The following is a 22,392-nucleotide window of genomic DNA, read 5'->3' as shown; positions in this document are numbered from 1 at the left end:
GGGCAAAATTAAGTCAATTTTACATAAAAGCTACTTTTCAAACAAATCTTTTGTTGTCGAGTTGAAACTATCTTCATTGATTCGAGCACTTACAGTTAATGCTGTTTAAATCCACTTCTCAAAAAATGAACTGAACACAGAGTTTCACATTAAAAGAGATGTGTGCATGCCTGTGTGTATACAGGTGTTGGTTATACGGCTGTGGTTGGGCCTTAGTTTGTGTGTGTGCGTGAGTTTGAAAGGGGGGGTGGTTATGTTCAGTCGCTCCAGCCATGAGTCGCTCACAGTAGCCTGACTCTAATTGAATTAAACTCCCTTTTTACTCGCAGGAGGCCGGTGCAACAGGCTGGAAAAAGAGAGCTCCAAGGTTTGCTCGACCGATCCGTGGGTCCGCCTCCGCTCGCCCCGGACAGATTCGCCATCTGTGCCTCCCCGCACACATGTTCCTCCCCTCTCTGCAAATGTTCTCAGCCCCCCCTACCCCCACCCCCCTCCCCACACGCAGAAAAGACACACAACAACTCCCTAGGCAGTGCCCAGGAACCGAACAGGAAAAAAACAACAGGACGCGTGTAACGGCGAAATAAAAAAAGGTTAATCTCCAGAGACGCTGGCTCAGGTGAGGCCCATCTCCCCGATTCTCACCGCTCTCATCGGCGCGAAAGCAAAAGGAAAGGTTAAAATTAGAAAATGTAATTTATTTGATCATTTCCCCGAATAATTAGAGTTAATATGGGTTAATTAATATGCAAATCTCTCAGCAGATGTTCTTCAGCGAGGGCCTGGTGAGAGAAAACAGCCTTCACTTTCTCTTGAGCGATTCTGGCTGTCACTTATTGGCTATAATTACCGTAACTAACCGAATAAACATAAAACATTTCTGGAGGTCGAAACGGCTTCGGTTCGAGTCTTGAACTAACTGCCGGTTCTCTCGCACAAAAGGGAGGACAATTTCACATTTTCTGCCAGAACAAAGGCCTTTTTCTAACTTTCTTCCAGTAAATGCAATAACCTATTTCAGGTAAACATGTTTTTGTACGCTCTTCAAAACACAACTCGAGCGGTGTTTAAACTGAGAAGAAAAACACGACACAGAGAGAGGAGGGCACCTGCAAATCAGCGGAGTTTCTATTTGGACTCTGGTGTAATTTTTAAATCTATTTTCACGTGGCAAGTTGCCAAACACAATCTGAAACTTTCTGTACAGTCCAGATGGATAATCTGCCATCTTCAAAATGAGGGATAGGAGAGGTTTTCAAACTGCTGCTTTACAATCAGGAATTACGCAGCAAATATTCATGCGACTTTGAAAACTGTTTTGTGTCGCGGGCTGATTTAAATCTCACTGTAAACACTTTAAATCAGGTATAAATGTCTGAAACGCAATGCAAAATACCGTATATCACCCGCATCTCTAACCGCAAGTCCCGGTTTATAAGGCAATTACTTATACCTTGAAAAGCTTCTTTTCTTCAGTGTTAAATCCAAATATAATAATACTAAAAAAGATTTGTATTGTCCCAAAACATAGGAGTAAGGATTGTCAGTAAAAAGACTGTGCAGCTAGTGATTCAATTACGGATTAATCACAGGCAAGCTGCATGTGAAGTTATGTCTTTGACAAATCCTATTTGTAATTATACTGTAGATAGTCAGATGGGGCAGTATGGTCAGATGCAGTATGCTTGAGACACTGCTCTGCCCGCATTTGCTTGCCTACTCCCTGGAGCAGGATCATGTACAGTACACGTCTGCAACAACCTCTTCATGCCTGAGAGGATAATGTTGTAAGCAGACACTTATCACTGAATGCTCTCTCTCTCTCTCTCTCTCTCTCTCTCTCTCCACATATTTCTCTATGTGTATTGCTCTCTTTGCCAATCTCCCTCTCTCTCTCTACATCTCTCACTTTACCGCCTCTCTCTTCTCGCTCTACATCTTTCTCTCTGTGTGAATTGCTTTCTCTTTTCTCTCTACCAACTCTCTCTCTCTCTCTCTCTCTCTCTCTCTCTATCTTCTCGAGCATGAGCCCACTGTGGGACAACCCCACGCCAAATTCTCCAGTACCACACACACCCATTCAGGTTTGAGTCAGCCGGGGGCCCTCACGGACACCTTCAACGCCACCTCCCTGCCCCTACGCTATCCCTTTTCACTTCTGCTAACCTCATACTTTTATTTACCGCTAACCTCACACTTTTATTTACCGCTAACCGCACACTTTTATTTACCGCTAACGCTAACCTGATACTTTTATTTACTTACCTTCGGCTGTCATCAGTTACACTCCACTACCAGCACAGGCGAGCGCTGTCAGGAACGTATTAAGGGTCGGGGGGTGGGGGGCTGAGCAGAACAGGCGGACAGGACATCACCGTGACAGCGGTCTTGTGATCTAAGCAACACGTTCCGAACCTGCGCAGCATGACAGCGTGATTTCATCCTGTCTCGCTCGACAAGCAAACGCTAAATTCTTTTCGCGAGTTAGTTTGACGAAATCCATTTTCTGTCACGGCCAGCAGGGACAAGGACGACTGATTCTGAAATAATGCTAAAATACTGCATAGCACCTTGGAGTTTTCTTAAATTATTTTTTTCCCACTGTATGAATAAGAAAATTCTGAGAAAAAAAGTATTTTCTTCTACATCATTGCATGTGACACTGAAGACAATCGGCAGAAATCAGCAATGTTTTGTCGCTGAAGGGCCAAATACTCCATTTTATTAAAAAGGAATCCATAAAAATGAATTACTTGCACTAAGCATATGCAAATTCAAATGTAAGCAATCAATGCAAAATTAATTTTGCCACAACTGATTAAAAGCATTAATAAATCTATATTCTGCACTGCTTCAATTTGACTTTGTAAATTTATTACACTTCCTGTAAGATTAATTAGAATGCTACAATAACATATTGCAGCGGCAGAACAGATTACTGTATATTTTTGCTAATAACAGTTAAGCAGAACCAGAACTGTAATTACGCACTGTAACAGTCATTCGATGGTGACGTCTTCTGCTTCTGCAAACAGGATGATTAAAAAAACTAACAACAAAACTATCAGACAGACTTGGTGTTAAAGTGATACAAAAGAACTACTGCTCTGTGCTCCGGCCTAAAATCTGTGGACTTCCAAATCCCAAAGCAGCATATGAGGACTGGAGAGACTGCCTGAATTAAAACCGAACACCGATTAAAAACAATGACTGTATTCGTGCGCATCTTATTTGGTGTGAAAACCCGATTCCCGATTTTGACGAAGCAATTAATCGCGTCAAAATACCAACTGCAATAAAATACAAAAGGAGGGCATTGGGTATGCATGAGGGACGTGCGTCTAATTCTCTCTCTCAAATCCCCCCTTAAACAGTTCGCCGGCAGCCCGAACAATATCGCAGCTTAATATTCGGCCTTTTCGGCGCAAAGTATTACCGTTTTTTTTTTCCCAAAGCACGAATACAAAATAAATAAATAAATATAATATAAAAAAACAAGCTCCGGTCTGAAATGTAGCCGTGCGGCTAAACGAGGGGGTGGGGGTCTTGCTGGCAAAGCCGGTGTTCTGGAAGACTTCCAAGCCAAAGAGCAGAGTTTACCGGGGGGGGGGGGGGGGGGAGCGCTTTCCTCATCCTATTTTAAAAAAGGCCAGCAGAGGTAAAAAAAATCTGTGTGAGAGATGCATTTTCCGAGTTGAGGAACGAGCCTTACTGTCCAAAACCCGCCAGTGGGGGACAGCGACAGAGCCCTCAGACGGGATAAAGATCAGAGAACCGAGGCTTGGTGTCCAGGTGAGGACCCCCTCCCTGGTCTCTATCCAAATCTGATCAGGCCCATTCAAATGCTAATGAGGGTGCGAGTCGCATCTGTTCCCCTCTCTGGGCCGGGACGTTTGTCACCTGAATGGCACCCCTACCAGGTACGAAACGAGCCGCAGGAAATGGGTTCTCTTTTCATCCCCGGCCCCTCGGCCCTCTGTCCCCCAGGAACGGCCCCGGGCCTCGCTGTCCCTGCGCTTGTGCTGCGACCGGCCCCCAATTAATCACAGCCAAACAGGGACCCCAACCTACACGGGCCCTCATCACGGCCCTAATCTTCTGCTGCTTCAACCGCGCCGTGTCTAGTCGCAGTTACTGCGTGCGGAATAATATGGCTCTGTTAGTGAACAGTCAGGTGATCAGGGGACAAACAGCACATCTTAAAGGGCTCTCCTCTACATTTAAGATGGTCTAGTCGTGAGTCTGGGGACCTATGCTTGAGTTCTTGTGTTTTATGTGTGTGTGTGATTGTGTGTGAGTCTGGGAGTGTGTGTGTGAGAGTGTGAGCATGTGTGAGAGTGTGTATGTGTGCGTGTATCTGTGTTTGTGTGTGTGTATGTGTGTATGTCTGGGAGTGCATGTGAGAGTGTGCGAGCGTCTGTGTGTGAGAGTGTGTGTGTGTGTGTGTGTGTGTGTGTGCTTGTATATCTGGGAGTGCGCGTGTGTGTGTGAGTGTATTTGTTTCCTAGACACAACAGTGTCTGGGAGTACATGTGTGCGTGTGTGAGTGTATTTGCGTCTGGGAGTGTGTGTGTGTGTGTGTATCTGTGTGTGTATCAGTGAATGTGTTTCACCTTGGCAGGGGGCTGGGGGCTGGGCCTGAGAACCCTTTCATCCCTCCTCACTGGCTGACAGGACCCCTCACTAAACTCCGAGTCCTGGGGGCCTTCTGATGGCCTAAAGTCACCTTTTTTTAACACCTAATCTTTAACTGGAGCTGTTAAACAAAACACCACCGCCTGGCCTGGGGTCACTGTGTAGCAAAATAACTTAGCATGACAAAGCCCCCAAACAGGGCTGTATCCCACAAATCTGTCTTAAACCTCCACAGGGAGGACTGATGTACACTTTATAAAGGAATGGCAGCTGGCGACCTGCCTCGCTTTCGTCTTGCACGCCCCCCCGTCTCCCCCCCGCTCCTCGCCGAAAGAGCAGCTACAAATATGAGCGAACGCTGCGACACAAATGTGAAATTGTTCATGAAATCACCGTAGGACGGGAGCGCTGTATAATGCATATTTTCCACACAAAAAATGTGCACTTGGCATTACTGTACACACAGGGCAATTCCCCTGTTAATCACACAGATGAATAAGCATTAAGCATTCGCCGCATGAAGCTGCAGGGTGTGTGCATGCGTGTGTGTGTGTGTGTGCGATGTGCGTCTGTGTATATACACTGTGTGTGTGTGTGTGTGTGCGTATGCGATGTGTGTCTGTGTGTGTATGAATGTGCATGTACTGTGTGTATGTGTGTGTGTCTGTGTGTATTGTGTATGTGTGACTGTGTGTATGTCTGTGTGTGTGTTTGTGTGTGCGTGTGTGTGTTTGTGTCTTTTCCACAGGATTTCCTTAGACTGTAGTGGAAATGGCCCTGGTAGGTGAAAGAGATTCTGATCTGACCCCCCAACCCCCCGCGCTTCTGTCCCTCCTGTCCCAGAGTTCCCTGCCCTCGACCCCCCTGATCCGGAGCCCCAGGAGCGGGATAGCAGATGTGTGCATAGATGCTCTGTCCTGTCTGTTCCCCTCTCATCCTCTCTATTCCTCTCATCCCCCCCTCCCCCCACCTTAGCACATTCATGCAATCATTTACCTGCCCTGTTCAAAGGGGGCCTTGACAATCTCCTACTGGTGCCAATATTATGACTCCCCTCCCCTCCTGGACCACATAATTGTGGCTTCATAAAAGACATAGAGTGTCTGAGTCTCTGAAACGTACATCAAGTATGCAGTACAGACCTGGGTCAAATACACTTTTTGGATTCAAAAACCTTTTTTGTGCTCAATTGATCTTGCCTGGTGCAACTGAGCCAATCGAGAGGACCAGAATATTTCATAGGTTCAAATACACCAGACAAGCTCAGGAAAGCATAAAAAAGCACTTGAAGCCAAAACAATTATGAATCTTATGTATGTATGTATTTGATGCAGTATGTGAAAGTAGCTCTCGATAAGAGTGACGGCTAAAAGCTGAAATGTCGAGTAAATGACTTCAATGTGCCTTCATCCCGCTGTTGTCTAAGGGAAGCTGCTTTAGTTATACAGACTCTTCCATGGGCCTAATCTTACTCTGCGAGGGCCTGTTACTGCCAACGCAGCCGGACCTTCAGTTGGGAGGGAACAGGGATAATAAAAGCGAAGGCGGGAAGAAAGTACATGCCCTACGTTAGTGGGGACTGACGTCAAAAAAGCCAAAGACCCGCAGCCTCCGAATCCGCCAAACCGCGTGGCGTTTTCCTCTCCGAGCGATTCCCCGCCTCGCGTCGCCGCCTGCGGGCTCGTGTTTCCGCGCGGCAGACGATTAAGGGCTCCGCTCCAGCGAAAGCCCGAAGAGCATTGTTCTTGATACTTCCTCAGAGCTGCTTGGAAGCGTCGCCTTTCGACTTAAGGGATCCCCAGCGACTGCACGGGGTATCAAATTATCATCTAGACCGGAAGTCATATTTATTCTGCTGGTCAGGTTAGGGCTCACTCAGGCTAAATGACTTGTACAATGTAAACTGCAGGAAATGGAGTCTAGGGAAAGACTTCCAGTTACTCCTTTAACTCCTTAAGTGCCCGGAGAACGACTGTTTTTTTCCAACATACCGGACTTCAAAGCAATGCGTCCCTTTGATTTGCACTAAACATCGATGTTATTCGTTTTGAGCAGCGTCAGAGATGAAAAACAAATTAATCTCTTAAACAGAAGGCACTGAAATCATCAGGCCACCGCATTACCGGCTTTGATCACTACCTCCCATTGGAGCGCCGTGTCATTAAAATGAAACGTCTGACTGAATTTCTGTCAAACGGCGCGCAGGCTGGAGGTCGGTTTTCCGCAGCCGTGCCGATACCTACGTTCCACACTGGTCTTCCTCTCTTCCTGTCCGTCTCTTTCCTGTCGCCGTCTCGGCATTTAATCTCGCGCCGGCACGTCGTGAGGAGGGACGGGCTTCCCCTGGCTGGCAGGCAGGCAGCGCTCGACAGGGGGGTGGGGGGGGGAGAGTGCTCGGGGGTCGGGACCAGGGGGAGTTTCCCTCATACTTTTACTCCCTTTAACAACCTTGGGATCTAGGGCAGTGGTCTCCAACCCGGGTCCTGGAGAGCTACTGGGACTGCTGGTTTTTTAAATCATTAAAATCAGCACCCCTGGTGACACCCAAGTAACCAGGTGAGGTGATTTAACTGTGTAATCGACTGCTCTATTTGATTAATTAAGCGCAGAGTAACAACGAAAACCAGCAGACTCCAACACCTGGGTTGTAGGCCACTGATCTAGGGTGACCAGATTCCCTTGAGGGCTGTGTACACACTCTCAGAAATAAAGTGACAGTGGAGATACTCTTTTGTTCTTCCAGGATCTAATTTCCCAAAAGTTAACCCTGAAAGTACAATAATTCTCTCTTTGGATACAAATGACTAAATTCTCCAAGCAAAAAGGGTACAAATTAGAAAGACATTGCTGGCTAGGGGAACAATTTTATGGACCTACTGTATAGGGTCCCACCCCAGCGACAAGCATTTGTACGTTTTTAAGGACTTTTCAATAATGTAATGAGTACCTATGATAATGGCAAGTAAAATCAGAAAAACCCATTCAATTATGCTGTGACTAAACTACAGGAAAATCGATATTTCATCAGAATATAGCAGAACACAAGGGGCTGAAATACGAGGCTGTCCCACACCCGTATTCTCCTTTCTCAAAGCGACCCTGATGAAGAGGACAGTTTAGGTTATACTCTTGCTATTTCATACTCATCCTCACAGAGATTGAGAGTAAGAGAGTGAGTGGGGGATGTTGGGGGTGGGTGTGGGAGGGCAGTCCGTTTGTGGTAACCTGTGACCAATCCGCTGAAGTCTAGAGCATGTGGGTGAAAACGGATCCAGCGGGGAGCACTGCCTGGGGGGTATCGGGTGAAAAAGGAGGGAGGGTGACCTGTGGGTTTTCGGATGGGACGGAAACTCGTATATTACCAAGCGAGGTTGACAGGCCTGGCCAAGGACCCAGTCCCAAAAATGATCTCAGCGGCAAACATAATCGACGTAGAATGAGAACATATTTCTGCTGCTCCAGCACCCCAAAGGAAAAAAATAAAAATAATTTCATCCATATTGGTCCGAGTTCTCTGGTCACTACAGATTGCATTGGACTTCTATTAATAAAAGCATCAATAAAAATAAAAAAACACCCTGGCGAACACTGAAAGAGTCCAATTGCATTTATTTTGTTTGCATTGAAATGCAGCTCAGAATTCTGAGTTATCCTCGACATATTTGCGGAAGGTACGAACGTTCTTGTTTGTTCTTGTCTCGATCTCCCTGCTGCCCGCTTGGGAGATAAGGCCTAACACAGAGGTGAAACGTAGGTTTCCCGGCAATCTCGCCATCTGTACAGGATGTCTGATTCACTTTCTGCACTGCCGACTGACAGCAGCGGAGATAAAAAGGCCTTATTTCTTGTTGCTATTCTTCGTCATTGTTTATGAAACCAGGGAGTCGGACCGAGGCACGGACGCCGTTTCTCCGGCAACATGTGCGGGCGAACGCGGGCTCCCACACTCGCTCCAGCTCTAACAGGACATGGGGGGGGGGGGGGGGGGCAGGGAGGGGTCGTCCACTGGCCGCACTGGCTCTCGCCCACGGGTGCTCACCAGTGTTTCTTTTAAAACACTTCAGCCAGACTTTGGTTATCTGGGCGGTTTTCACAATTAGGCGACGCCAAGAAAAATGTCACGAGTTCCTTGTAAAAACAAGAGAGCCTTTCCTAGAAGAGTCACCTCCAAGATTAAGTAACCCTCTGGGCCTCTTGGCTTTAGGTAACAATACACCACACTTAAAAAAATGTAGACTAGACCCAAGAAACAATGACCCTGGGTGGTCTTGCACCAATAGGTTCTGAGGTGAAGTGAAACCTCCTTCTCCAGCATGACCAGTTTTCCGCAGATGCGGCGTGATGAGAACATTCACAGCCAACGGCTTATAGTACTCTTTTTATTAATAACCTGTGTGCGTTGTGTCTGTTTCTTTTTTAGTTCTTATCACTTTTTTCTGTTTAAAAGGTGTGACAAGATGAAGGCCAGGTGGTTCCTCTTTTCGGCACGCTTGCAAAGTGACAGGGGCGGCACCCACGAGGACTGAACGCGACCCAGTGGAACTAATAAGGCCTAAACACCAGAGAGGTGGAAGCTGCACCTCTACGACCCGGACGTTCAACAAATTGCAGCCTTTGCCCTAATCTGAGGCCCAATAATCAGTCAAATCTGGGGGGGCCAAGATTTGTATAGGCAGAGAAATAACGCTCTTCATTCCTGCGGCTGTTTGCGTGACTGTTGCTGATCAGTGAATACCCATTACCTGCATGCCTTTCTTTTCCTTTTTTTAACACATGTATTTAAACTGGTCCCCAGCTCTTATTCTTTATTTATTTTTTAATGGATCACTAGAACACCTGACAAGTCATTATTTGACACTGCGCTAAAAGATAAAGGAAAAGGATTCTATTTTGGCCTGAAATGACTAGGAAACCAATTTCAGCGGCTGTAAAAAAAATAAATAAATAAAAAAGGGATTCTCCAGAGACACCTGACTCAGCTGCTTCCAGGAATCAAATTCAGCAGAGAGATAACAGCTAATCATTTGTCACTCTGAGAAGCAATTCCCCACAATACCGGAGGAGAGGCACGTCGCTTTATTCTGGGGTCTGTCAGATGGCGAGAAATTGCATTCCGCCTCGGCTGACCCCTGCCTTTTTCGGAGATATTTTGATTAGTAAAATAACCGCCCTCCCCTCCTCCCTTGCCCCCAGCAGCATGACATCCCACAGGAAGTGTGCCCTGACCACTGCGTCTTCCTGTTGAGGTCACAAAACCGTGCAAAGCTAAAATTCCTCCTTTTTGTTGCCGTTTGCCAGAGTTGTTGATGAAAACCTGAACCATTATCAGCATTTATGAAAAAGGTTATGAATCCTTGTCTGTGACCCCACCACCAGTGCGAGCGATCTTCTGCCCCGGCAAAACCGTCTTGTTGACTTCCAGCGCAACCCCGACTACCTCGTTAGCGAACGCGATTCGAAATTCAATATAAAAACAACCTCATTCCGGTTCATAAGGTTTATAATTTGTGTTACTGAACCAGCTCCAGGAATGCAGACACAGTACACTGGTTATACTTAATTACATTATGTGTGGAGCAGAGACGGGGAAAACATGCAGAAAAAAAGAGAAACTAAACAGTATCGGCAGTGTGCAAGAAGTACGGCGGACAGAGAACAAATCTGTTGATTTATTTGAAAAGAAAAAACTATTCGTTTTGCAATGGTATATTAGGGTGGGTTTAAGTCCACCTTCGGAAAGAAATGGTAACGTCGGTGAACCTGGGGGCCGGTTGATTGGGGTAAGGCTAGAGCTGCAAGTTTCTGATAAGGGCTCTCGCACAGATAGAGAACACGTGTGCACAGGAGCTAGGGCCCAGCTCAAAGGCGTGAAACGTCTTATCTTGTTTTTTTGTCTTCTGCAAAAAAGGAGACAACCCCCAGTTTAAAAGGTGTTTCTGCAATACCGGGAACTCAGCAATGTGTTGAGTTTCAGACTGGGGGAAGCTCCATTCACACGCGCGTGGACCACAAGGCCCCACGAGCAGCGGAATATCAGAGCAGGCTTGCGACAAAAGAGGGGCCACTCGCACAAATGAAAACCGGCCACTTGTCAACCACTTAAAAAGAGCAGCGGTATCCGGAATATTCTGAGCGCTTAAGTATGTCTTCCCGGGCTAGCCAAACTCTCATTTTACACATGTCTGTGACTTTATTTATTTATTATTGTGCAGAGAGGTAAAGGGGGGGGGGGGGTGCAGGGAAGTCCACGCTTCTGAAATTCAAGCAGCCGGAAAAGACACAAATTCCCCAGGAGAAGACAGATTTTCTCAGGTTCAGCTAAATAATGTATGCATACTTTTACTTTGGCGCAAAGAAGCAATTTCAGCCCTTATTGAGGGGGGGGGTCTCGGGGACGGGGGACGGGGGGGGGGCATGGTGGGTCCCACTTCCTCTGTTGTTAAATTATTTAAACACTGGAGGCTGGTAATGCCAGGTGGCATATTGATACCTTTATCCCTGTTCAATATAAAGACCCTCTGCCAGTCTCTCTGCACACAAAGCACTGTAAATTTAAGTGTATTTTAAATGACAACATAAAAATAAATTCAATTAAATTTTCAAATACATGCATACGGCATGCTTCCTGTGCTCTGGATTTACAATTATGACGCTGGTCTGCATATAAAGACCTACATTAAAATCATTCCTAAAGCACAGTGACAGTTTGAAGAGGTAGAAGATTAAATGGGTTTTCAGATTGTCAGATAGGTCTCTGGTAAAAGAAGAACCCTCTGACAATAACAAGAGAAGGTCAGATTTTGTTATGGGTGAAACAAAGTCCCTCTCTTTCGCAAAACAGCCACGATGCATTTGGTAAAGCTCCCCGTTCAGACGTTTTGGTTTAAATGTTTTGACTGTCTTCCTTTATTATGATGTTCAGGTACCCTTTTGAACCACAAACACACAGAATAATTTATTTGGTAAACGTGGAGAAGAAACGCAAGCCTGTCTGTCGTTTGGGGGGCGTCCCGCTGCTGGAGGCGGGACACCTCCGCGGCGGTGCCATGAACAGATGTACACCCCCAGGGTAGGGCTTTAGGGGCTTGTGAGGGACAAACAGATGACATCAGCATATTAAACGAAAGACGGAGCTGGCAATCGGACACTGGAGCACAAAGAGGGGGCCTGTGTGTGTGAGGGCACAGGGGGTGCCGAGCAGCCTCCGCAGGTACACACACACACGCACACGCACACACACACAGACGCGCACACACACACACACACACACACACGCACACACGCACACGCACACACACAGACACAGACACAGACACAGACACACACACACGCACACGTGCACAGACACACGCACACACACACAGCTGCTGTGGAATAGAGCTGTTTATTTACACCGCACACACATAATCACACACACACTGCGACTGTGTATCGGACTTTGTTTACAGCACTGTCACTAAACAAACACACCCAGTCACTTCTAAACTGTACATGCACATTCACACGTTAGTCCAGTCTTCACACATGTAGCCTCACATGCACACACACGGTCACACCCAAAAACCCAATTCAACACCAACCCAAATAGCTACTTCATAGCTGAGAAACCGAGGCCACAAAATGCTGCCAGTTTGACACCCTATCTAAACACATTTTCGGACAACGACACGTCATTCACAACTCAGCAGTCATCAGAGCCCCCCATTTCTACCACAGCCAAATCCGTACCCCTTCAAAGCGAGGGGTGTAAGTGCAGGACGCAGAACCAACGTCTCTTGTAATGCACACTCTGTTCCCTGCGCTCAATATTTCCCTCGCTGGCTGGTCAAAGCGAAGCGGAGTGTGATGTCAGAAACCCACGCCCCCACCCCAACCCGACCCGGGCGGAGGCCATGGTGTTAACTTTTAAACGCGCGGTAATAGGGTGGATCGTCTTCCCGCGGTTCGTCCCACGCCAGCGCGAGCTGGAGCCACCGGGGAGCCCCCCTACCCCTCCCCCCACCCGCCCTGCTCGCCCACCACCTGAACCGTCTGCCAGGGTCCACCAAACTTCCTCCTAAATTACAGGGAGGGAGAAAAAAAGATCTAATGAAATCCTCACGTGTCCCTGGAGGAGGCCAACCTGCGGGGGCAGCGCTGCCTTTTCTCTTTATTTATTTTTTTCCGCTAAACGAGTCTTCCTTAATTCGCTTACGGTTTCCACGGCAGCGCGAAGGCGCTCGGCGAGTAGGCCCCGGTCCTCTCTCGCCGCGCTCCCGCGACCTAGCCGAAAAGCGCGGCGGCAAAACCGCAGCGCTAATGTATTCCGCCCGTTTCTCTTTCGCTTTCAAAGGCGGCTCGGAACGCAGCCTATCGCGTGACCCCTGACCCCCCCCGGAGCCGAGCAGCGGGAGAAGGGGTGGCGGAGATCACCTGTGCAGGAGGGCAGGTTTGCGCGGGGTGGGCGTTCCTTCGCCTCGGATTCGGGAGGGTGAGGTCAGGGCCGGTCGCGCGATAGGGAGGCTCAGAGCGTGGGTTCACAGGCTCCCGTCGGAGGGAGGGGGGGGCGGGTTGGGCCGCGTGCGCACGGCCGGATTCCTGCGAAGCGGTCGCTCCTGCCCACGCGGTACCCCTTGGCCCGGAGAGGTGGCGCGAGGATCGCGGACGCTACGATGAGCTTCCACACGTTTGACCCGCGAACGGCGTCGTGGGCAGGGGCTGGCACGGACGGTCGGCACGCCGATGCACAATGCATTCCCAGCAGAGCTCCGGCGAAACACCACGGCCCGAATTAGTCTGCTGTTCCACAGTGTCAGCACGGTCGCCTACTTCCTCCTCTCGATGTTTGCTCTTTACATTATCTTTGAAGAGATAAAAAATGACCTTAAAGCGTATGAGACAACAGGGGTGCTTTATTAGTCGCCACAGAGGATTACGGAGCACGACAAACGACAATGCGTCGGTCAAATAAACATAATCACAGTTGTGCCAAGTCCTCGTGCCAAAGTACATTCCCTCCAAGTGTACTACACCCCATTCAAATCTGCATTCATTATGCTTTTTCAAGCTTTTATCGGCCGCGAAAGAAAAAAAAAACAACTGACTCAAGCGTGATTTGCAATTACAGTCCCAAAAGGAGTCATCTCTGCTTTCCTCCCCCTACAGAAAGGGGGGGGGGGGCAAGAGAGTTTCTGAGGACAAGAGCAGACATTTTTTTTGTGTTGTTGTTTTAAATAAACATGACCCTTGTGAATTCTACATGACCCTTGTGAATTCTCCCCAGGAACACTAGCCCATTGGTTGCTGGTTCAGAAAGGCTGGTGTAGCGAGAAAAACCCTCTAAAGAGACACCTCTCCTCTACACACTGGCTCGGATCAGCCTGGGGTCGGATCTGATAGCACTCAGGCCACAGTAAGAGCCTCTCACTCACACTCCATACGCTAAACCAGAATAACTGTGTCCTTAAGAACATAATATAACACCATGCTAGTCTTCTTTTTTTCTCCGGGGCAGGGTGAGGGTGTGGGACTGAAGGGGATTTTGGGGGGGCTTGACTCGTTTTTTTAACTATTTGCAATCTTATTGAAGGCAGATTAAAAACACAGCATACTCACACTTGTAAATATTTCATTGCTTTCGATAATATGAAGTTCTGATCTGGTGAACGGGATTGATGACAATGTACAGGCTAATGATTTCTGTGGGTTTGCAGGAAATAAGTTGGTACAACTACTGTATACAGATGCAGAAAATCAACAATATTGCGACTACAAATTCTGCGCTTGAAGTGCATTGTGGGATTTGTCCCTGACATTCCTGCCTTTCCTCTGAACAACAGGCTAGGCTGACAAGTTATTTCTCAAGTGGAAAATTCAGGAGCAATTTACAATGTTTTCATTTCTGAAAGCAATTAACACTGAGTTACTAATTTAGCACACACACATACACACTCGCTCTCTCTCTATCTCTCACACACGCACAATTTCTCGAAAATTCTCAACTAGGTAGTTATTGCACATTAAGGAACAGTGTTATTTCAGTCTACATACTTGTACATTTCCGGCTGTGTTTTGCAGTAGTGAAACTAGCGTTCTGCTGATGGGGTCAACTTGGCCTTATAAGATTTGCTTTGCCAAGCATTACTGGAGGTGAGACTCATGACCACCAAACCAACCATGTCTCCAGTCCAACCTGGCCTATCAGAATACACTTGTTCTTACAGAGAAAGAGGAAATTTAAAACCTGCGTAAACACTCTAGACTGAGCCACATGTCCTAACATGATCAACAGATACAGTTCCACGTCCTTTTTAAAATTTTATAGTTCCGATATTAGATGCACTGGATGATTACAATTATGAGAGGAATAGGAAAAGTACCTTAGCATACTGTGTCGAATACTGATGAAGATTCAATAAGAATGAAATGTTGGTTCTCTAGCCTGACTGTTCCGTTAAATTATCGTTTTCTTATGGCTTATTTAAAACATTTTGGTTAGCAGTTCAGAATTGCTTGTTTTCCAAGCTACACTGCACTTGGGTCAGGTACCCAATTTAGCAATTTTTGAAAGAATTGCAAGGATGAAGTGACAGCAATATACTGTATGGTGTAGAAGCCAACATTTCAACCACAATTGATAGTCGGGTGATGTAAACGACCTGCGATTACTTTACAGTTTGCTTCACACACCGATCGGCGATTGATTAATCGGCTAAGTAAATAAAATGTACCGTCATTTGGCCAAAGGAAAGGTCATGCACAGGGTGGGGGGTGGGAGGGGGCCCGAGTTATCAGAGACTACCCCATGGGGTTTTAATTACCGCTCCGCTGTCTCGTTGGCCGAGTTTAGCGGTGCACGACTGGCCTCTCTGACGGGTTCTCAGCTCCTTTCACTGCTCAGCAAACATAGCTGCCAAGTACCCGTGAACAGTCTTTAATGAGGACATTACTGCATTTACCTTAGATAAGGTGAGCCCCTGTCTAGAGCAGATACGGCGTAGCTGCGTAATGTTTGAACAGTGCACGTCCACAGTGCTCCTTCAGAAAGGGGGAAGCCTGGGTCACTGGACCGAAAAACAAGTCGAAAAAACAGTAACAGAGACGGTGAAAGGAAACGCACCTAGATGCAAACAGGCGACATGCAAGCCCAAACATCGGCTACGCAACAGTCATTAAAGATCACACGTTTAACAGGCTGGAGGGGGTTAACTATGGAGAATGGGCACAGCAGCAGAAGGGACCAGGGAATCAAAAAGGCAAGTGGAACACTGCAAATACCTCTCGATATTCCTCCATTTTGAACAAGGGTTAACAAGACGATCACAAGTACAGGAACTGACACGGACAGGCAGGTGTCTACAGCTCTGGCTGTCAAACGACCGAAAATATAAACAGCCTAAACCAGAAAAATGACAGCTGAGGCAAACGGGCGAAGGAGAGGGACGAATCCAGAGCCAGGAGAAAAAAAAAGAAAGAAGAAAAAAGCTAACCTCGCCTGTCAGTTTTGATGTATTTACACTTCCTGAGTCAAAGTGCCCGGTCCCGCCGGTGGCACCTGTGGTGGGGCAGATGTGTGCCTCCTGCACGCGACCTGAGAGGCGCCGGGGGCCAGCGGCGGATGATTCGGCGCCTGCGCTGCGCTCCTGACGTTCGCGGCGGCTCAGTGAGGTGAGGGGAACTGACAGAGCCGGCTCTCCGGGGCACAGATTTCCACTCAAGTGGATCGAGAGGGGGATGGAAAAGCGCTCCTGAACAGGCCTTCATTACTGAACCCTCTCAACCTAGTTCTCCCCTCGCCTTACAAAACACATTTTGTCAACCTCTCAAGGTGTCAATTCATTTTATATAGGTTATGTGTGTATATATCATGTTTAATACATGACTGTTTACTGTGTGTGTGTGTACGCATAATACTGTATGTATGCGTGCATAGACATTTAGAAAAATGCCATTAAAGAAAATGCAGTGCTACCTAGCTTAGGGGTAAAATACCATTAACTTACCATTATCGTCGGACTCCTGCAGAATATTGTTTGGAAAGTACAAATCACCTCTTTGCTAAAGTGCAGTGCATAAAATGTTTTGTTTTTATGTTTATTTTTCTACCACGCTTACAGTATTCAGTCCCATGTTGCCCCTGAGTGCAATCTCAGAAATCTGTAGGTGTCCACTCTCACCTGCATGGACAGATCTGGAATACGTCCGAACTTTGCACTGAAACTGGGACAGTGACCACAGTCACAACAGACATATAGCCAAGACCCTGTACAAGCAGCATGTTTCTGACAGGTGAACAGACAGCCTTTCCGATTTGTCTTTTTGACTATCTATCTCCTGTCAGCCCCAATGACCCGAGTGACTGCTGAAAAAAACCAGTGGGAGGGATGTCAGTCTACTCACGGTGAAACCATCTGTCTTTGTGACTGACCGTCTTTCGACCGTCAACAAAAGACCGTCTTTTGACCACGCTAGGGTCTCGGTCAGGTGGCATGTGAACTGGCCTGTCTGTCAAACAAAGAAAAGCAGCATGCACCTCACCCCACCCCCCCCCTCACAACCACAACCACTACCAGCGCTGCCCCGCCAGCAGCGAAATGTGACTCCATCATCGAGCCGGCACGGCCTTAACAAGCTGAATAATGGGGGAATTTCAGAAATGCACCGGCACTATTATACCCCAACAATAAGACGCAGAAGAGAGTAAACGGGAGCGGGGGCTGGAGGTGGGCGTAGGGGGGCATAATGAGATCGCTGTTGCAGTAATGTAGTCTCCATTGTGCGGCCGTGTAAGTGCCCGCTCCTTCCCGTACACAGAGACCGCATTAAGCCGGTCTGAATTTTTCGAAGAATACCACTGTAGTGTTCCTAGTTCCACCGCCCTCCCCCCTTCTCTCCTCTCTCCTCTCTCTCTCTCTCTCTCCCTCTTTTATCTGGCTGACTGGCAGTGGCGGAGACTGGCACCAGCCTGTATTTGTGCAGTAGGATGTCCTGCAGGTGCGCTAGCCGCGCAGACGTGCGCTAATTACATGTTTTCCCGCCGAGTGACAATTAAGGTCACCGAAATAATTGCGGGTTTTTTAAAATCCCGCTCTAACGAGCGATGACAGTGGCCCGTGTTGCGAAGTCGAGCCGGGGCTCGCTGCACAGATTCCCCACAATCCCATGGGGCTTTTTAACTGTGTCTTTGCCAAAGCTCATTGCATGGTCTAATCTTTTAGAGATTGATACCCAACCTCTTTATCTATAAAAACAGGTGGATAAAGATGAGCCAGCTACCCACAATTGTGTAATTTATTTGAGTTCTGCATGTCATTTATCTTGTAAGTTTAAGCATGACCAAATATAAGTCACAGATTGTGACAGATAGCGTACTGTTCAAATCGGTAAGCTTGAACGATCAAAAAATAAGATCTCTGTTTGGGCTCCCCTGACTTAAAGCCGTTCATTTTTTACTTTTTGGTCTGTTTTAAATATTAAAACTTTGCTGTTGGAAAAGGCTCGGGGAAATGTGCCTGTGTTTTCACAAACACTTGTGCTGTTGCAACATCACGCAGGTGCAGAATTTAACAGCACACATTTTTGGCTTTTTCTTCTTTCTTCACATGGAAAGAAAGAAACTAGCTTTTCTGCCTGGTCTGCTCCTTAGGGCGAGCGGGGTGTCCGATCTCACTTGTGTTTCACACTGCTTTGCCGGCCTGAGGCTTTTGCTGCCCAGACGGGCCAGGTTTCAGAAAATTCAATAAAAAATAAAACATGTCGTTCGGAATTTGTGCGGATAGCCAACCGCCGTTTGTGGATTCCTGGTCGCATATTCGCAGCCATGAGCCCCAAGTAGAAGTTCTAACACTTCTAGCTCACCTTATATCAACAGTATACTGTACCTGAGATGGCAAAAGGCTAAAATGACCCATTATGAAAGCAAGACTTGCACATACAACACACATTACTGACACAACACAATCAATTTCATTTCAGGACACGGCTAAATCGAAATTACAGCATCCTGGTATGAACTCACGCAACTTTGGATTCAGGATATTGACAAACTGATACAGTTTGAAACTGATACGGAAAACGGAACCGTATTCCTTAAGGAATATTCCCTTTCGAAGACTGCCGCCGTTACCAAGGTCACCATGCAAGACGGCTTCCGCCACCCCGAAGACTCTGAAACGCACAGTGGCGTAGCATTGGCTTACAACAGCCAGCGATCTCTCAAGGCGTCCCGGATTATCGTGTTTCCTCTTAATGTAAAAGGTGAGGCGCGCGAGATGGAGTTGGAATTGTGGGAAAATCAGGCTGTCAAGAACAAATGGCGCTACCAAGTCCAACATGTCGCAGCCATTACCCAGACTTAACACCTCCCACCATGACTTAATTAGCATACTACACGGGCCCCCGGCTGTCTGCTTTGTGCTCGAACGTCACTCGCACAAACACTCAACTCCAAACATACATTTTCTCCCCCCCCCCTCCCCGCACGCAACCTCGCATCAGCATGCGGCTGAAATCGAGGGTGATGATTTATAAAGGGAGAGAACAGTCAGAAAAAGCACCTCAGCTCCTGGCAGACACTCCAAGGCACTTGCCCTGAGTGAAATCAAAGAAGTGTACGAAAAGTTTACTTAGCTCACAGTTTCTTAGCCCCATGATTCCTTTACTGGAGTGAGGTATCTGATACTTGTTTGGGGTGAAAGAGTCAATACAAAACTTCCTTAATTTCACAAGTAAGGTTTCCAACTGGACAGGGAACCTGCTTAATTGGGGAAATAATGTGATTTTTTTTTCAGAATCCATATCACTTACATTGGAACCTTCCCTTCACAGAAGAGGGTTGGTGGGGTGTGTGTGTGTGTGTGTGTGCACGTGCGCGTGGGGGGACCTCAACTCCAAAAACAATTTTCAAAATCCTTCTGCTCAGTTTGCGAAGAGCCGCTAGGCGACCTTTAATTCTGCTCGATTCCAAATAAATACATAATAAGAAAAAGCTGGGCGTTCATTACATTTTTGGTGCTATAAACTGGCCTTTAGAGAGGCAGTGGATGGTCCTGCCAGAGCCTGGTGGTCAAAGGGAAACACCCTTCCGTGTGACAGTCCGAGCGAATCCTAGCAGATCTTAAAAGCAAGTTAAATCCATCCAAACACCAATCATCCTTCAAAACCACTGTTGGAAAAAAAGAACTGTCGTGTCACTAGAAATGGTTCAAAAATGTAAAAATGGTTAAAACTTATTCCCCCCCAAAAAGTACAAAAAATCTATCAACTTTTATCCATGCCACGTATGATTCAGCCATTAAAGCATTTTTTTGTGATTTCACCACTGCTGATCTCGTAGAAAAGAAGAACACTTGCGGTGTCACACTGTTTTGGTCAAATAGCTGATCCTCCCCCACAAAAATAAAGGAAGTCAAAGAGGTACTATATCAACAGTACCTCTGAGGGGGGGGGGGTGTGTCTTTAAGCTCAGGTTTTTTAATATCTCCATGTTACCTCCCCCCACTTGTTGTGGTTACTTGCTGAGCTAGCACCTCTCAGCTGAACATACACGTTTCAATTCAGGGATTCTAGACTATGCGTCGAAAAAGGCTTTTATATGTGACCTCCAACTAGGTGTGAGCAAGGATGTAGGACACACATTTCTGTGAAGTAAGGGTGGAGTGTGTGTGTGTGTGTGTGTGTGTGTGTGTTTGTGTGGATGGAGGGCTGACCATGACATACGGAACCTTCAGCCGTGGACAAACCTGTACCAGGAGAGAAAACCCGGTAAACAGACGCCAGAGATTTAAAAAAGGAAATTCTGAAAATCACAAAGAATGCAAAGGAAATCCTTGAAGCTCAGTCACACTTCCTGGTCAGTTTTCTTATAGAACAGAAAAAATACGTTTTCCTTTCCTCGATAACCTTTCATGAAACATTTCAAAGACCGAAAAAAAAAGGTCGAAGACAAACGCCCAAGTCAAAGATCCCCGAGACGAACGTGCCGCCCAGGGAGGTGGAAAGGTTAAAACACCAAGACGTGACCGCTGGATCTGTTAAAGAACACAGATAGCAGATTGGTCAAGCGTTTAATCCCTGACGGGATTCAGAACAGGACCGGGCCCGGGCCCGAGAGGTTCAGCGGTCTTCCTACGCGGTGCGACCCGACCCGCAGCACAACGGCCCACCGTGGCGCCTCGGTCAGGTCTCGTGTTGTCACAGCTGCGAGTCCGCAGCGAACCTGCAAATGAGTCTGATTGATTAAGGCCAGATGGGCGTCTGCACGTAGGGCAGGGACGAAAATAGCCACGGACGGCCGACATTCCTGAGTCATGCATTGTCCCCCCCCCACCCCCCTTTGGGAAGAGATGCGAGACGAAGTGTCCACTCCGTCTTCCCTCCAGAGACCTTGGAGATCACCGCCGTGGCAACGTGAGGCCCAGGTCGGGCATGGCCTTCGGATAAGTGCTGACCATTGTACAATCAAGCAAGGAACTGACGTGGGATCTCTTCAGTAAAAATACAGGCAATATGCGCTAACGCCGATAATAACGATAAAACAAAAACGATATATTGTTAGCTAGCAGAATTTCTTTCTATTCTAGTCCTTCAACAGCACCAATTTGTTGTTTCTTTGAATTATATATCACTGAAGGTGATTCCTGTTAATGCAGGAGGCATTTTTTGTGTTGACCTTTGCAGGGCAATCAGTGCAACCACACGTATGTTCATTACAAATGTAATATTTATCCCTGCAGGTACAAGACGCTTTTACATTTTAAAAGTTTCATAGAGGTACGCATTTAATACTCCCACAACAGCAGCGCGCCAGGTGTACCGTCCACTCCTTGTCAGTCGACTTTTCAATGGCCTTCAGACGACTATATTAGGAAAGAGCTGAAATTAGATAGTGGCTCATCGTTGCATTGAAAGCAATCTGCTTGAGCCCATCTGCGTAAAGCCTTCTCAGTCTAGACCAAATTCCTGCCAGCCCAGACTGACCTTATATATAACATATTAAATATCGTAGAGAAATTATTAGATAATACCCAGTGTCACAAAACACAGAATAGCCGGCCATACAATTTGGACCAAAGGGTGTATTAACAGCATGGATGCAAGGATTATATTTTCCATTTTAAAGCAATCAACTGAGTTCTAAAAAGGTGTTACTGGATACAGTAATTATTATCCTATAATTAGAGGTACAATTTTAATGAGGATCAGGATAGTGATGACTGGATTTTTGGGCCTGGGGGACACAGTATCCTCCTATACCCCCCTCCCTCTCCACACACACACACACACACAGCAGGAAGTTTTATTTTATCCTGGCACCTTGGCCTTAAACTGTTACCTTCTGGCTGTAAATCTGCTTGGGTTTCACCTCCGAGAGTCTGTTTGACTGATCTCAGACAGGCCCTCCTCGCACACAAATCTGGCCTGGGGGGCCAAGGATGGAGCTGCCCTTGCCCTGTCATTCCCCGTTTAGGATGAGCTATTCCTCAAAGGGGCCCGCAGTCATCCCACGGGAGGGTGGGGAGGGGTAAGGACGAGTCCAAACCTGAGCTTCTCGCATGGGACAGAGTTAACCCCGCGGTGAGGATCAAAATGTCGCTGTCCCCCCCCTCTGCCAAGTGCCAGGCATCGAGCGGCCACACCCCAACATGGTTTGCGCAGTTCAGGGTTGGATGAAAAATAACAGGAAGGGAAAGAACTTGGTTGGATGTACCAAGAACAAATGAGTTGGGTAGGTGAAGGCCACCATGTTTGTTGGTGTGCTCGTCAATTTCTGCCTAATGT

At 47.1% G+C, this 22,392-nt stretch overlaps 1 protein-coding gene across 6 annotated transcripts in view; it reads right to left on the bottom strand.

Annotated features, from left to right (window-relative positions):
* Positions 1–22,392, bottom strand: part of LOC133123801 (zinc finger E-box-binding homeobox 2-like) — a 75,341-nt gene that overhangs the window by 24,088 nt on the left and 28,861 nt on the right. The window lies entirely within an intron of this gene.

The sequence above is a fragment of the Conger conger genome, chromosome 3 (genome assembly GCF_963514075.1).
Source record: "Conger conger chromosome 3, fConCon1.1, whole genome shotgun sequence".
NCBI lineage: Eukaryota > Metazoa > Chordata > Actinopteri > Anguilliformes > Congridae > Conger > Conger conger.
Note: the sequence above shows the minus strand (reverse complement) of the source record. Positions and strands in the feature narration are given on the sequence as shown.